Raw genomic sequence first — 18,423 nt, forward strand, 5'->3', positions numbered from 1 at the left:
ATGTCTTGTGTGAGACCCCAAAAACCTTTCAGGTGATATTGGGTAGAGCCACAGAGTCAGCGGTAGAGGTAGTTAGAGATGGAGAGAAATAGAATACACAGATGTCAAACAGAGAGACAATTCACTTTCTCAGGGTGCCTCTTAGAAGGTGGGGTCTCTGGGCAATTGCCCTCTTTGCACATGATTTAAAACATCTCTGGACCAGGTGATCCAGTTGAAAACAACCAGGAGAGGAGGATAGAGGAGACAGAGTAAGGAGAGGAGAAGTGCATGTCCTTCCCAGATCGTGAAAGCATAATCCACATATTAGCAGACACAAACAACAGCCAGTACTTGGGCTGTGAGGGACAGACCTAGACTGGACTCAAGTCTAAACCTATTTTTCTGCCTGATTAGTTTGCACAGTAAGGAGAGAAGTGCACTGGATAAGAGACACTGTTGCAGTTTGTTGTTTGTTTGTGCTTCAATTAGGGGTGAGTCAACTCCGAAGCCTACATGGGCAGATAGGTCTAGGCAACGAGAAGGGTAGAGCTAACCATGACGTGATGGTGGACACAATACCTTACGGCACCACAACACACTGTCTCAACATTTAAATTAACTGCTGTACTGTAGACGGTTAAACATCCCAGTTAAAACATTAGCAATGTTGAAAGCACTACATAGCTCTTGGGGGTGGGGAGATATGTATGATACATGAAGGCACCTGCTTTTCAGGGATTGGGCCTGCCTGAGATCCAAGTAGTTCCCCGGGCTATATTCCCCCTTGTGAAGCAGGTGGTAGTGGCCATTCTTATTTCTTGCATATTTTGATGAGAGGTCTGCTAAGTAGAGGCAGACATCAAAGCAAGGTCATGTTTACTGGCCACTCAACTCGGAAGTTATTTGTTCACTGTGAGCAGTATGCAAGTCCTGAACAGCAGTCAGGAGAACTTCTTCAGGAACAGCATAACAGAAGCAGTCTTTGGAGTGGATGAAGATATTTTCATAAGTGGAGAGCAAAAAGTATTTGTGGTCTACGTAAATAAAAGGCCCACTGTTAGAAATGGGATTTCTGGTTGGCTAGGGCTTGCGCCTAAGCCAGGCAGAAACCACCACTCTAGTCAGGGCAAGGGAGTTACAAACTGAAGATAACCCCTGCTCACCCCCCTGGGTAGCTTGGCATGAGCAGTCAGGCTTATCCCAGAGGCAATGTGTAAAGCGTTTGCCCAACACACACATACAGCCGCAACACACTAGGCACACCACAAGAGAAACTCCACTCAAGGTTATATAAAAAATAACCTTTGTATTATCCTAAACACATTAGAAATGTTATCACACATTTACACTGCCCCAACTGGCACGGGCAATATTCACAGGGGAATTATATACAGGACCAGACCAATCGGGCCACGGTCAGAACCATCAGATCAGGTAAGTAAGTATAAACCACAACCAGTAATTACTGGTACCATAATGACCTAAGCATTATCACATTAGACATAAACCCGTACTAGGCCCAAACCTCATCAGCATAAACACATTACGCAATGGGCCTCACCAGCATAACCACATTCTCCACTAACCTCATAAGCATAAACACATTACGCAAATAGGTACTACATCAAAACATCACAACATGACATTAGGCATCACAAGCATAAACACATTATGCAATAAAACACAGTGCACCACAGTACACTGACCAGGTGAATACATCACATTTGGCAATAATGTTCACATGCATAGAGACATCATGCAATAATCATATTAGGCATACCATCATAAACACAGTGTGCGCCTTGAGACCCTCCGGGTGAGTAGTGCGCTATATAAATGTTCTGATTGATTGATTGATTGTGCAATAACTCACAGTGAACAACATGACCCCCAAGCTAACTGGCCTGTCGCTGGGGCTCAAATGCCCTCTGTCCCAAAATGTGAGGGTGCGCAGCCAATGCAGTAGAATCTCCAAAAGCGCACAACTGCGCTGGGGCAAAGGAGTGTCTCTCACTCCCATCTCACACAATGCCCCCAAAGAACTGTGGCCTAAACGTAGCAGCTGGCACTAAGTGCTGCGCATCTGTGAATCCAGTGAAGGCCCTGGAACCACTGTGTCTCCTGTCCAACTCAGGGACTCTCAAGACAAATGGCCCCCATTCGGTGCAGCTGCCCGCACTCTCGCAGTGCAGCTGGTAACAGCCCATGGGCACCACTGTGCCTCTGGATCCCCCACTGGGGCCCTATGTATGATTGTGCCCTTGTTGCAGCTGCCCGCTACAGCGGCACAGCTATGACACTCCTCACAGAGGTGACCTGGCACCTCTGTGCCCTCTGGAACCCCACATGGCACTGCAAACATGCCCCCAACATTGGAGTTGCCCGCTGCCATACAGGGCTGCTCAGAATGCGGAGATAACACTGTGCCTCGATTGGCACATGCCGAGAACCACTATGGAGCCCCACCCACTGGCTCTGGGGGCGGGGCTCTTCTGGCCTTCGCTCCCGGCTGAGACTGGCATTCTGCTCCTCTCTCCACCTGCAGAGGACGCACTGGAGTAGCTTCTCCTGCACGCCGGGCTTCCCTTTCCTCATGGGATCCCTGCAGTTCCATCGGCGTCCTCGGACGCTTCACCTCTTCACCTGGCCCCACTCCTGGGACCCAGGACTTTGCTGTGGAGCCCACGAGGCTCTAGGCAGCTTTTCCGGTAGCGGGCGAGACTTCCTGTGCATGTCCCGACCAATGCCAGGCAACTTGGCCTGACTTCCTCTTTTCACCCGGGCCACAGCAGTGATCCTCATTTGGGTCTTGGCAGCGATGTGAGGTGGGCACACGCTCGTCACTTAAATACTCAAGGCGGGGTGGGCACACGCATATTTCAAATAGTGGAGACGCAGGGTAGGCACCTGCCAAAATACAGCATAGGCAGGGTGAGCACCCGCATATTTCAAATAGCGGAGAAGCAGGGTAGGCACCCGCCAAAATGCGGGGTGGGCACCCGCCACGATAAATCCAAGAAACAGCGGGGTGGGCTCCTGCTAAATTCCAGCATCGTGCAGGGGAATCCCCATGCTGGGGTTCCCTTGGGACGCCTCTTCAGCCCAGCGCTGCGGAGGCTAGGGCTCCTGTTCTTTGGGAAACCAAAACACAGCGCTCGCGAGGCGCTAGATGTCCCATGATTTGAAAGCAAAGTTCAGGGGCACAACGGGGCCCAGGGAGGCCAGCACACAGGGCCCTCCAGCAGGGAGGCAAGCCCCCATAGGTGTTCTTCCCGGGCCCCAGCAGCAGCAAGCCCCCAAATGTTCAGGAATAGCAACCAGAACTGAACAACCTTCATGGGGTCACAGCCCCTTCTTTTATACAACCTTTCTTTTTGTCTAAAGTGCAGGGCATGGGGGAACCAAATGCAACTGGTTCGGGGGAGAATTGGGGCACTAAGTTTTCCAAGCTCCTCTTCCCCTTTGTCAGGTGGGGGCTTGTCATCAGACACACCACAGGGAGCGGAGCCAGCATTCAGTATTCACTAGGGCAGGTACCATCCTATTCAAAGTCAGGGATTACCTCTCCCACTGACATACCCTACCCCTCCTGGAGCCACCCACACCTCTCAGCCGCTGTCACTCACAAGCCAGACATGCAATTCACATCAGGCAGGCAGACAGATAGCACACAGAAATGGAAACTTCTAAAACTGGTATTTCTCCACCAGTCATCATAAATCTGCGCATACCATTGCGCAGCATTTCTTCTCACGAGTTCATACATACTAAACTCTACCCTGCCACTCCTCTCATACCAGGAACTACCACGGACACACTTATCCCCAATGCATTCCTACGTGAGGGCATGCCAATCTCACCACACGTACACAGAGAGCGCACGCACTTTACACTGGACCTCAGTGTTAAAGTGCCCAGAGGTCTAAAATCAGCAACACAAGGTTACAGACAAGGCAAAAAGTTCAGGGGTGAATCTGCCAAAAAGGGCAAGGTCCAACACCCACCCAAAGATCTGGACAGGTAAGGATCTTGACTCAAGTGGGAAGTGTGTGAATCTTGGCATGAAAATGTATTGAGAACACACCAGCTACATGTCACTGAATATGCATATTACTCAACCCCACACCATATTTGTACAAGGCTGGACCATTTCCTAGCCTATGCCTCAACCCTACCTAGAGCTACTCAATCAGACATTGAACACATAGTGCAAACAGACCACTTGTCTAACACAATAACAGTGGACTCACTCACAGGTCTGATAGTTGATAGATACTATAAGTTGATGGAGGGGTTGCTGTTAGCCACATGGGTGCAAAATGAGATTCAGCATTATATAGACAGACTAATGACAGAGGGAAATGGCTGCCAATACCTTGTGGAAGGTGTACAAGGCCATAGTAGTAAGAGCAATGATCTCTATATTGGCCGGGATCAACAAAGATAGATAAGAGAAGCCGATAAAAATCGAAGGATACTTTTAAAAACTGGAGGTAGTTCATGAAAGGGCACACTTAATAAAATAAGATGAAAACTCACAGCGGCTTGGAGAATGATGAAGGTTTCACATACCGAAAAAGCTAAACATGCACCTCTCAGAGCTAAACAAGGGTGCAACAGCGCCAGAAAGCTACTAGCATGAAAACCAATTGAAATGTAGATTGAGAAAGTGTAGCTGAAATTAAAGGCCATGGGGATCATTCAAAAGAAGTGATAAGGGAGTCAGCCAGGCATTTCCCAGCTTTCAAGATACCTCGCATGAAGCAGAAGAGTTCTCCCTTGAGCAGAGTAGATACCATTCCCAGGGACATCAATCTTCTCTGGCGTACAAGTGAACAAGCTGAGCTCGTGGAACAACCTTTTAAGATGGAGGATGTCATAACTGGCATTCAGAAGTTTAACCCAGGCAAATCCTCAGAACTGGACTGGCTTATACCAGTCTGTTATAAGCCCTTCTACAGACATGCATATATAACAAATTTGTTAAAACAAGCACTGTGCTGGACACAATGTTAGAGGCACTCGTAGCAATAACACCAAAACCTGGCAGGGACCCTGCTAGCTACAGCTGTTACAGGCCAATACCACCTCCTAACTGTGAATGCCAATATATTTCCCAGTATACCAGCAGCCAGGTTGTGATGGGTCATGCCAGGGCTAGTTGACTATAATCAGTTGGGCTTCAACCCTCGGAAAGGGTGTGCAGACAACATCAAAAGGGTGAAGTACATCACAGCCAATGTCAAAAGAAAATGCAGAAGCATACTCCACTGCTTTCTTTAGATACAGAGAAAGCTTTCAATTGTGTAGAATGGACATTTCTATTGAGGACCCACGAATCCCTCAAATAGGAGATAGGTTAGGAAGTGGATCCTTTCAATCTATCGGGTTTGTAATGCACAGCTACTCATCTGTGAAGGCTCCAAGGTGCTGTGGGGGGGGGGGGGGTGCGGCTTCGTTGGGGTAATCTGAAGAGCCAGGTCTTGAGGTCGTTCCTCAACTGAAACATTGTAGGGCTTTGATGGAGGTGGAGGTCATTCCAGGTCTTGGCTGTGAGGTAGGAGAAGGACCTTCCACCCACTCTGCTCCTGTAGAAGCATGGGATGGTGGCCAAGTAGAGGTCAGCTGATTAGAGGTTTCTCTTGGGGGCATGGCAGGAGAGACGGTTGTTGAGGTATTCTGGTCCGTTGTTGTGGAGGGCTTTGTATGTGTGCGTGAGCAGCTTGAATGTTATTCTTCTTTCAACGGGGAGCGAGTGGAGATCGCAGGGGTATTGGCTGATGTGGTTGTGCCGGGGAATGTCAAGGATCGGTCTGGCTGCAGCGTTCTGGACTGACTATGTAAAATACCAATAGCCTGTGTAAGGGTAAATGGGGGCCTAGCTCCCATAATCAGGACCCAAAGAGGGACTAGGGTTATTCTCTGTCTCTGGTCCTATTCACACTAACGATGGAGCTGTTAGTGATCAAAGTGACACAAAAAAATCCAGGGACTCATAATTGGTCCTCACTATGTACGCAGATGATTGTCTGATGTCCGCCAATAACCCTGGCCAATCCAACCCCACCTAATGGAGAAGTTAAATGACTACTGGAGGGCATCTAGGTACAAAATAAATGCTGCAAATTCTCAGATAGTAAATATCTCCACCCCGTGGGACAAAAATTTCGCTCTCTGGGCTTAATTACCATTTCTCTGGCAGAGAGAACGAGTTATGTATTTAGGGATATGGATAACTCCTATGGCTTGTCAGAGAATGCACATAAATTATGTGCAGCTGCTACAAGAGATGAAAAGGGAATTACAATCCCAGCATGCAGATGGTCTGTCTTGATGCAGCACGATTGTGGCATTCAAAATGACTGCTCTATCCTGACTTCGCCATATCTTCCAGGTCTCACCTCTGACTGGACTGAGGGCAATCCTTGAAAAAATTCTGAGGCTGATTAATGACTTTTTGTTGGTTGGGAAAGCATCAAGATTGGGCAAAAGAGTTATGTGCAGATCTAACTATGCAGAGGAACTGAGACTCCCTAATTTTTCTGGGCACTACCAAGTGACAGAGACCCAACTGTTAGGAGAATGAGGTACACTGGAATAAAAAAAAACTGGTGCTATGTGGACCAGACCTTAGCAAACTTCCATATATAGAAGGTTCGCTGACTGGGCAAAAGGTGAGGTCCTTTCATCGCCTTAATCACATATGTGGAGTCCCAGAGCAGAATGATATCACCGTTACCAAATACTACAAGGGTTTTCAATGCCAAAATCAAGAAAGTGGCTAGAAATCACTAACCACTTTCAAAAATGTCTCTTCACTTGGAAGGATGACAAGAAACTACTTTTGGTTATATAAACACCTCAATCAAGTGTGAGATGAGGGGAATGGTTTGGGGTTGAAGAGATGAGAGCCGGAACTGAGAATACAGATATTGAGGGGGAGGAGATATTGGTCAGGGAACATTTAGCATCGAAATGTACAGCAATAAGGTAGGCAATAGTGAAAATAATGACATATTTGTACAAAACTCCTGCGAACATAACCATCTGGGATCTGCAGACAGCAGATACCTGCTGGCAGCGGGGTGGCAACACGGGTACCCTAATTAATTTAAAATGGTGAGGATGAAAGGTACATGGCTACTGGAAGGATGTTGTGGATACCTCGGTAAATTGTTTGGAACCTCCATCCCCAGGCTGCCCGCAAACATGACAGTGAGCATGCTTAATAAAAAAACAGTTCTGTTTTTTTCCAAGAGAGGTAAACAATTGGCACTGGCACTGTGGCCCGGCTAGACATGACATCTCTGCCTTCTCAGGGAAAATGTGCTCCTTGGACAACAGAGAATGGCAGAAACAGACTCTGGGACACACTGGGGATGGAGAAGATCTCTATGGCATTAGATCTGAGAAATGAAGACTTTGAAGAATCATAAGCTCCATTTCTGATATTTCTTTAATCAGTGTTTGGGGGTCTCGCATGTCCCAAGAACCCCAGATTTCTCACTATACTCCTGCACAACACATGCAATTAAAGGGACAGATGGAACCTCGGTTCATTATTACAGACTCACCTGCTACGAGCACCGAGGGAGATGAGAGTTTGGATACAGTGCATGATACTTCATGGGGCTTATAGCATGGCACCCAGGAATCCATTGCAAGCCTGCATGATTGTGAGAGCTGAATAACAGCTAGACAGAAGTTATTAGCTGGTTGTTCGTTATCTTTTAGGCCCCGCATGTCTATGAGTTTATGCGTTTACAAAAACAACAATAAACAGATCTAATCCCAAACATGAATATCAACTCAAGTAAGGACATACAAGGAAAATAGTTGTTGTTGCCTAGTTTGTTAATACATTAGCATATGAATCCCATCTTATAGGGATGCAGTTCAAATGACTGTTTAGGGGAGTAAATGTTGCAAAGCAGGCACGAAAAATACTAAACTTAAGTATAGGCGATCTCATTACCCACGCCCTCAAGGCTTTACACTGGATCCTCGTGCCCAGAGAATCAAATTCATAGCACTGTGCATAGCTTTCTATCGAAAGTGAGGTTCAATCAATATTAAGCTTTCTTCGGTTATGATTAAAAAAAACATAAATGTATACACCAAATACACAGTCAGATAAAGCCATACAAATGATTAAAATCATGAACAATTCATACCACTGTGCCGTGGTGCTATCAATCCCTTATCGTGTTTCTTGATCTTATGTCAGTCTTTAAAAAGTAGCAACATTAGAAACAATGGGGCATATTACCAAGCAATAGCGATAATTATCGCTATTGCTTGGTTAGAGACAAAAATTTACCGCTGAGCTGCGGCGATTTTTATCGCAGATAAACCTTGGTATTACCAAGGTTTATCGGAAATGCGATAAAAATCGGCTGCAATTCATGAATATCGCTGAAAAGTCAGTGATATTCATGCATTACCGAGCTAATGCTCTTAGCCATGTTATCCACCTCCCATTGGATAACATGGCTAAGAACTGCCAGGTTCTGAGCTGGGATGGGGCAGTGAGCTAAATAACGGTGATGGCTCAAGCCCTGATCTTTGGACTGGGTAAGAGTGGTCTGCTTAATTCAGACACTCTGTTCATCACCACCCCCTTTTCTGAATCGTTTTTGGCCACTATAGGTGTGGCAGGGTATACTCAGACATGAGTCCCTTGCTCACTGCTCCATCAGGATTCAAGCAAGCCGGGCCGACGACGGCTGTAATGCCAGAAACCGGTCCCCGGAAGCTTGTCTCCTTTCTGGTGAAGAATTGGCTTGGTAGTTTGGTCTGCCCTGTTCCCATGATGCACTGGGCCAGGGTCAGACTAATTTGCATATAGCCAGGTTCTGAGCTGGGATGGGGCAGTGAGCTAAATAACGGTGATGGATCAAGCCCTGATCTTTGGACTGGGTAAGAGTGGTCTGCTTAATTCAGACACTCTGTTCATCACCACCCCCTTTTCTGAATCGTTTTTGGCCACTATAGGTGTGGCAGGGTATACTCAGACATGAGTCCCTTGCTCACTGCTCCATCAGGATTCAAGCAAGCCGGGCCGACGACGGCTGTAATGCCAGAAACCGGTCCCCGGAAGCTTGTCTCCTTTCTGGTGAAGAATTGGCTTGGTAGTTTGGTCTGCCCTGTTCCCATGATGCACTGGGCCAGGGTCAGACTAATTTGCATATAGCCAGGTTCTGAGCTGGGATGGGGCAGTGAGCTAAATAATGGTGATGGATCAAGCCCTGATCTTTGGACTGGGTAAGAGTGGTCTGCTTAATTCAGACACTCTGTTCATCACCACCCCCTTTTCTGAATCGTAAGAACTGCTCAGGGCAGGTGTTAGCTTTTGGAGATATTTGCGCTTAACGCGAATATCTCCAAAAGCTGGTAATAGGAGATAGCGATGTTAGCTACTGTTTCCAGTCGCTAACATCTTGGCACGTTCACTTTGCATGTCATTAGTGATAAATATCACTGACATGCAAAGTGGGGCCCAAGATGGTCGCTATCTCCTACTAGCTGTCGCTAACTGGTGTTAGCGACAGCTAGGTAATAGGGAGATAATTTTATCTCCGCTTTCTTGGCTTTTAAAGCCAAAAAAGCGGACATAAACCCCCTTGATAATATGCCCCAATGTCCACAGAGAGCTGTTCTAAAAAACAAGATAGCTGGCCACACTTGTTTGAATTCTCGTACTCTGAAAAGAGGAGCTATAAAAGCCTTTATTGGGAACTTGTAAAATGTACAAAATACTGTAAAATGCATGGTATCATGAGGAGACACCTGGCCACAATTGCAAGGTGCCAAGGAAGATGGAGCGTGCCAACCCCAAGGCAATGTAAGCAGCTTGGGTAACAAGTTTAACCTAAATCTGGTTAGCAAAATTTGTGCATGGTTAGACGTAACATAAGTCAGGTAAGGTTCTACACCTAATTTTGTTTCTCAATAAAACATATCCTCGCCCCGACATTTTTCTGAAGGGCCAAATACTATATCCCATGAAGTCTGTGTCTCAAGAAGTTGTGTCTAACCCAGCCTCGATCGGCCTTTATAATCTTGTCAGGAATTATAAATAGATCTCCCCTTCCTCATTCTGAAAGGATGTCTTAAATTTTTTTTAGCCACGGGATTTCCAGGGTGAAGTCAAGAGACAGGGTTGCAGTATCACTCTATTTAAGTGAGCTCCTTTGGTCCAAATATCAATCCAACCTAAAAGTGGTTGTAGGGCTATAATGTCGGTAAAGTAGCTTACTCCCAACTCTTCATGTATTATATAGAAGGGGGTACTCTGGGGGACACAAATAAGACATCTCAAAAATATGTTTTCAGCCTCCTGCTGGGAGGCATGTGTTCTATAGCCCCAAATGACACTCCCGTAGCAAGCTTTTTAGACACTCTTGGCTCGGTAGACTAGCAGGGCGCAGATTGGTTTCCTACCCAGCCCAGAGGCAAACTTTCAGATAGCTGTGTTGGTCCGAGAAAGATCTAACTGCTTCCTGGATAATATGGGGTTCAATCATAAATTGTAGTCAAACAGGATACCGATGTACCGAAATGCTTTCACCCTCATGAGTGTCTGTGTGCCTATCTTAAAGATTCTAGACTTGATGTTGCTAGGGCCTACTACAATCACGTGGGACTTGCTGACATTCGTGTTAAGGTCCAACTCTTTCATAAAACTCACAAATAAGTTCATGAGAGATTGCAAACCCCTGGCCGTTGTAACCATGAGCACGGCATCATCTGTATAAAGCAGGACAGGCAGGGGATGACTTTTTACTTGTGGGCAATCGATTCCCCCCTCCATCAGAGTTTGTTCTAGTGTATTGAAATATGAGTTGAATAAAAAGAGTGACATGATGCACCTCTGCCTGACACCATGCTTTGTGTTAAAACTCCGTGTGCATTGAAAATCAGAGGTGTATCTGACTGAGGCCGTCGAGTGGGTATGAAGATTTCTCAAAAAATAAACTATATCATGGTGTACCCCCATGTCCAAGATAATTCTTCTGAGTTTGTCCTTATTAACCTGGCCAAAAGCCACTATTAATTCCTTGAAAGCTAACTGGATAGATTCCTTTCACACCACTGTGTATTTGTTCAAAATGAAATAATGGTTCAAACATTGGTCAGTAGTTGATCTTCCAGGTCTGAAACCATATTGGAGATCAGAAAGGATGTTATGATCCCAAGACCAATCTCTTAATCTAGCCAGAAAAAGTGATGATATACTTCCTACACATTGGGAGTGGCTTTATCCCTGAACATTCCCATTATAAAAAGCCCTCAACTGCCTGCTTTCTTTATAAAAGCTCACACGCTCTAGAGCATTCTCACATAGAAAATAAGGATAACCCGCAGCCACTTTCAGCTTGTTAGGTTCATAGAGACCTAGAATTATTTTCAAGCTGGTCCCCATCTCAGTAGGACAAATAATTTTTTCTGACTAAAGAGTCTCAGAACTTCCTTTGCTGAAAATGGATCTTTCACTGGAGGAGTTGCTTTTGCCTGGAAATCCTAACCTACAAATGTCAAACTACAGCAAATGCTTCTTTCATTTAGGAACAATCAGAAAACCCACTTGTTCCACATCTTGCTTGGCTGATTCTCTTCACCTCTATGAATCCCATCATGGAGCAGACTCAATTGAAAACCTTCCTAATTCACCTAATCTAAGTATCAACTAAACCCTCTACTGGAACTCTTTATATCATTCACCCCATTTCTTCCTGCATTACCCTTCCTACTTCTCCATACGGCTTCCAGTTTGCTTTGCACAATTTATCCTAGCGGGTTACCAAGGCTTGTTGTTTTATTTATTTTTCTGGTAAAATGTAAAGCCCCTAAATGCACATCGGTGACAGTATGCTACAGAGGAAAACAAACCAAGTAAATAAATACATAAATACCTATGGCATCTTACAATGCCCGGCGGTCAGACTGTCAGCCGCTATTGCACTGTTCAGGAGACCACCTGACAAGCATGCAGCAGTTCGACCGTCAAAATAGGTAATGACCGCCGGACTGGCAGTCGGAAAGCTGGAGGTCCATTTAGAAGAGCTGTAGCAGATGCTGCAGCGCCTTCTGCTCGTCTGTGCACCGTGTGCCATGCACCCGCCTCGTTTCCTGATGGCTGGAAACACGCTGAGATCAACCCCCTCCTGAAGAAACCCTTGGTGGACCCCACTGACCTCTAAAACTACAGACCCATCTCCCTTCTCCAGTTCCCAGTGAAAGTCGTCGAGAAAGCCATCAACAGCCACTCGCCACATTCATCGAAGAGCGCAACATCCTCAACTCCTCCCAATCCGGCTTCAGAAAAACAACAATACAGAAACCACCCTCCTTCCCGCAACAGACGACATCCGTACCTTACTGGACAAAGGAGAAACAGCAGCCCTCATCCTCCTCGACCTCTCAGCGGCGTTCGACACAGTCTCTCACCGCACCCTAATACGCAAACTCCACGATGCAGGGATCCAAGACAAGGCCCTCAACTGGATCCGCTCCGTCCTCTCCGGCAGAATGCAGCGGGTCAGACTCCCCACTTTCCTCTCAGACTCTACACCTACCACCTGCGGAGTCCCCCTGGGGTCCTCCCTCAGCCCTACGCTCTTCAACGTCTACATGGCTCGGCTCGCCCCCATCGGCAGAACTTACGGACTCAAAATTGTGTCATACACAAACGACACCCAACTCATCCTCTCCCTATCCAACAAACCCAACACCGCCAGACACAACTTTCAAGAGGGCATGGAAGCCGTCGCCAAATGAATGAAAAACAGCTGCCTACAATTAAACACAAACAAAACAGAAGTACTCATCATGGGCCCAAACTCAGACACCTGGAATGACACCTGGTGGCCCCCGCCCTCGGAAGCCCGCCCACCCCCAAGGACCATGCAAGCAACCTGGAAATCATCCTGGACTCAGACCTCAAAATGGACCGCCAGATCAACTCTGTCTCATCCTCCTGCTTCCACACCCTCCGCCTCCTACATAAGACCTTCGAATGGATCTCCCTTGAACACAGAAAGACCGTCACTCACGCCCTGGTCACCAGCAGGCTAGACTACAGCAACGCACTCTATGCCGTAATAAACAAAAACCTCACCCAAGCTACAGAACATCCAAAACGCTACAGCAAGACTGGTTCTCAACCTGCCAAGCCACTGCCACATCTCCCAGCACCTGCACTCCGCATCGAAGCTAGAGTCACCTTCAAGATGCTAACCCAGGCCACAAGTCCCTCCATGACACCGGACCAGCTTACCTGAACAGCCGACTCAAATTCCAAGCACCCCAAAGGAACCTACGCGCCAGTGCCTTGAACGACCTTCGCTCCACCTCAGACAGATAACATCGCTCCCCATCTTCGCAAGAAACCTCAAAACCTGACTCTTCAACAGATCCCCTTCTTGATGGACTGGAACCTGCAAACCCCCCCACGCCCCCAGCGCCTTGAGACCCTTACAGGTGAGTAGTCGCGCTTAACAAACACCTGATTTGATTTGATTTGATGTCGGGCATGGCATGTAGAGGTGAGAGGGGGCACAACATGTTCCCCCAGGGTCACTTTTCAGTGGCCAACGATGGCAGGGGCCCCTGTTTGGACCCCGCCATATCCCTTTCCGAAAATATTTTCATGTCGGGATTCCATGTACTATGCAACACATATGGGATAAAGTACCCCCTTGCTGTACATTGCGAGTCACTGAGGAGTTCCATGACCATATTTTGGAATGGGTTCCTTTATGAGGTCATTGGACTCCAAGGTGACTTGCAATATCCTTTAAATGTACTTTAGAGGGTGTTTTATTCCTTATAATACATGGTCACCCTTCCTTGAAACTGCTTAAATGTTTGGTGTCTTGCTCTTTCATGTTCAGTGCAGACAATTAAAATAAAAGCAGAATCTGTACTCAGAAATTAAACACATCAAAAAGCAGTTAGTCATTTTTGCAAAAAGATATGAGTTTAACGTGTCAGGTTAAAGAAATCCTTTGACTAACATTATATAGAAACATGAAGAGATTCCTGCAATGACCCACAAGGTGGAAAAAGTAAACATGTTGCTCTAAACATCTACTGACCACTGAACACTTTTTCTTATTAGAGAACTATACCATAAGGAAGAAACTCCAGTTTTAGTTTTCCTTGTTTAATCTGCAGCTGTAGTTATGCTCCTTGTCCTGCATTTCACCCTAGCTCCTTTGCTCTATCAGCAGGCAGTGGCGTCACACCTCATCTGTAATAACTTCTCCCTGTAAGCAGCTATGTCATTGCTTTATTACAAGTGACTAGATACATGACAGCTCACCTTTAATAAGGAATATAGAAATGGGCTTTAAAAAGTGATTTTATGTGGGATAAAGCACCTGCAGCCGTATATTATACGGATATTGCAAGTCACTGAGGACTCCCTGGCCATACAATGGAGCTAGGTCGAAGGTCAAGTTTCTATATAACGTCATGGAACTTCAAGGTCGATTGCAACATCCATATAATGTACGCCAAGCCATACATTATTCGCTGTAATACATGCTGACATCATCACTCTTCACAGTAACCGCTTAAATCCTTGGTGAATTTCTATTTCATGTGAAAGAGATAGTATGTTTGCAAAAATGAATAATAAAAGTAGACTCTCTAGTGCAAAACTCAGTCAGTCAGTCAAATTGGCTTTATTTCGATATACAAAATATCTTAAAAAGCAATGCATACATATTACAATGATGATAAAAGAATAAGAGCGTGGCATACATTACATTTAAAAATAACAAGTAAAATTCAGTTTAAAAGAGCAATAATAAATTATCTAAAAAACGGTCAAGCAAAATGACCTGAATTAAACAATGTACAAAAGCCTTTTTGACCTAATTAACCATGCCCAACTTAGAAACTTCGCCATACCACATGTAAACAGGGGCCGCGTATCGGTTTTTAGGATTCGTATTGCCAAACTGTGGTCTCTAGTATCCAAATCTTTGCACAGTGGTTTCAACCATCTATTTCGGGGCGCTTTGTAAGCGGGGCATTCAAATAAAAGGTGAGGGACTGACTCAATCCTAGTAGGACAAAAGCAGCAATAAGGAATCGTTTGCATCGGAATTTTCCAACGTGGCGTCAATTCGCCCACAGGAAGGACACCTTGTCTAAATTTAAAATATAAGGCCCTATCTCTGGGTTTTGAGATAATGTCGAGATACGGTTCCCGCTGGGCTACTTCTTTTACCAACAAAAAGTCATTGGAGGATTTACATAGATTAGGGTCGGTATTTCTCTTATTCATTACCCAGTTCCAGTACACTCTTTTCAGAGCCTCCTTCGGGGGAGCGGACCTAGTGTGCCACGCCACACCAAGGCCCAGCTCTTCTAGCAAATTCTTTACATCCACTAACCACCTTATTTTTGACCAGCCGGGCGTGGATAATATTTCCTTCAACCCCTCTGCATAGCTGCCATGTTCAGGAACCCTCCATATGCGAGCCCAAAGAAGAAGGGGTCTTGGTCGGGCTAAGTCTTTAATAGGACGACAGTCCATGTCCATAAACAGTGGGAGGGTGGGAGTGCTGTTGGAAAGAGACATAAGTTCCTTCAGGAATTTATTCTTTGAGCAGGATAATTGGTCTATATTCTGAGCTCCCCAAAGCTCTGCCCCGTAGAGTGCCACGCTAACACCTCTTGCCATATAGATATCTAGTACCGGGGCGATAGGTTTAAAAGAAGATAACCTCTGTTCCTTAAGGAGAGCCCCCACCACCCTTTTATGGCTAAGTAACATTTTTTGGAGGTGACTATTCCACCTCATAGTGTCAGAAAGGCGGATACCAAGATAGTCGAACTCCCGAACTCTATCCAGAGGTACATTATTTAGGGCAGGAGGTCAGCCAAGTTTTTGGGGGGGATTTAAGACCAGATATTTAGTTTTTCCTGTGTTGATCTTTAGCCCCCTAGTCTCACAAAAGGATTGAAAATTGTCCAGTAAGGTCTGTAGTCCAACCGGGGATTTAGAAATTAAAAAGGTATCGTCTGCAAATAATAAAGTGGGAATTCTTCTCCCCGCCAGGGATGGTGCGTCAGCTGGAATTTTTAAAAGATGCTCCACCACTCCGTTGACATATAATGAGAACAGAGTGGGAGCAAGGACGCACCCCTGCCGGACTCCTCTGTTTATTGGGATCCGTTCAGTTTTTTGACCCTGGTTGCCCCACCGTACCTGGACGAAGTTCCCTAAGTGGAGCTTCATTATTAGTGATAATAGATACGGAGGCATTCCCAATTCATGCAATACCCTCCATAGGAGGTCCCGGGGCACTAGGTCAAAGGCGGTTCGCAAATCGATAAAAGCAAGATACAAACTACCTTTGCCCAGTACCACCACCTTCCAGTATAGCATCAGCAGCTGAAATGACTGCTCAATAGTCCCCATGCCGGACCTAAAACCAGCTTGAAAATCGGACAAGATCTTATTTTCCTCCGCCCACTGGAGCACCCTCCCAAGGACCACCTTCCCTGCGACTTTCTGTGTTGAGTCAATTAAACTTATGGGACGATAGTTAGCTGGGTCGTTCCGATTCCCTTTTTAAAAAATCGGGACGACCACAGCGCCCATCCAAGATTCGGGGAATGTGGCACCACGGTAGGTAGCATTAAGCATGGCGGCAGTGAGGGTCCCCCATTCCGACAGGTTAAGACGGAGCAGGTCCCCCGGTATACCATCCGGTCCTGCAGCTTTGTTGGGTACAAGGGTTTGAATGGCATTCTCTACCTCCTTGGCAGTAAATGCCATGCCCTCCCTCACCCCAAGGGTGCTCGGCACTGGGAGTTCAAAGGGTTTAAGTGGAGCTGGCCCATCTTCCACAATAGCAGAATAAAGGCGAGGAAAATGCTCCAACCATACTCCCTCAGTAATATTACAAGTTATAAGTGAGTCAGTGGGTCTATTCTTAGATCTCACTAAGTCCCAAAAGGCCCTAGGATCTCTCGCTGCGCTTGCTACTGTCACACCAAAACTGGTTTTCCCACCCCTTCCTAGCTTCACTAGTTGCAATCCTATACCTCTTCCTGGCAATTCCAATCGCCCCATGCTCCTTGGTTTTGACTGCATTAATTAAGTCCTTTTTTGCTTTCCTACATGATGTAGAATACCATCCTGGGTTGCCCTTATGTCGCCCCTGCTTACATGCTCCACGCCCTCGACTATCTATAATAAAAAGATCCCCCAAAGTTTTGGTGGTAAGGCAAAAAAGAGAAGATATCTCCTCAGGGTTCATATTGGTAGATTTCAACCTGTTTGTGGTCTCAACCATGGTTGACCCTATTTTTGAGACCTTCTCCTCATCAATGACAACCTTAGCCCATTTTAGGCGCCTCCCGCAGTTTGGGGGGAGACAAAATTTGTCAACCTCAGAACTTGAGGCGCCTGGCTGTCTTTGTCAGCCCTCCATAGGGTGGTTAGGGATAAGATTAATGGGTTGTGGTCACTGTCCACAGATGGCTGAACTACCATGTCCAGACGGAATGTCCAAAGCTTGAAATCCAGTAAGATGTAATCAATTCTGGATGAATGGTCAATCCTGTTGAACATGTGAGCGCCATCAGGATCAGAGACTGTTCTCCCATTGGTTACCCTTAGTCCAAATTCTAATGTGAGGGCATTTAATTGTATCGCCATATTGGACCACCGCTTAATTGGTGCTACAGTTAGAGGAGGGATTCCTCTCCTGGCATCCTCTTCAAGGGTACCCAAGATGTCATCTGCTGCCAGGGGCTCATAAGAGCAGTTAAAGTTGCTGGCAAGCAAGAGATAACCATTAGGGCTACAAGTTCTAAGTTCGTCCTCGAGGGCCGCTAGAGTCGGGGATGCCAAGCCCCCTTTGGGGCCTCTTACATATATATTGAGAATTTCCAGGGTACGGCCCCTATGGGGCCCTCTCATAACAATTCTCTGTAGATCGGGAGACCTAGTATCTATATGCCTAATCTGGCAACCCAGTGAGATACTCACCCAAACAAGTAGGCCACCTGTAGGATAACTGAGGAAGAGACAGTAGCGGGCACAAAGTAGGTTGTATATCCAACCTTGTGATGTGGTTCCAGGCATCAAGTCTCCTGCTGGATACATATCCTGAAGGACTCGATAAAGGAATTCCACTCTGGTGACCCTAAGTTGCGGGAAAGGCCCGTTATATTCCAACTGACAATTCTTAACTCATTGTTACTTGCCAGCTGTTCATCTAGATATTGGGGCATACTCGAACTGGGTTCAGGACTAGGTTCCTTTGTTGCGGCCTCCACCACTACAGTTGTATTAGATTTACTCAGACATAGGCCAGCGGGAACAGACGTGAGTAAAGGACCAGGGGAAGTAAGGGTAGGGGTTTCGTGTGAGTCGGAAGGGGCCACATTCACAGAACTAGTCATGCCATTACT

Source organism: Lissotriton helveticus, chromosome 8 (genome assembly GCF_964261635.1).
Source record: "Lissotriton helveticus chromosome 8, aLisHel1.1, whole genome shotgun sequence".
Taxonomy (NCBI): domain Eukaryota; kingdom Metazoa; phylum Chordata; class Amphibia; order Caudata; family Salamandridae; genus Lissotriton; species Lissotriton helveticus.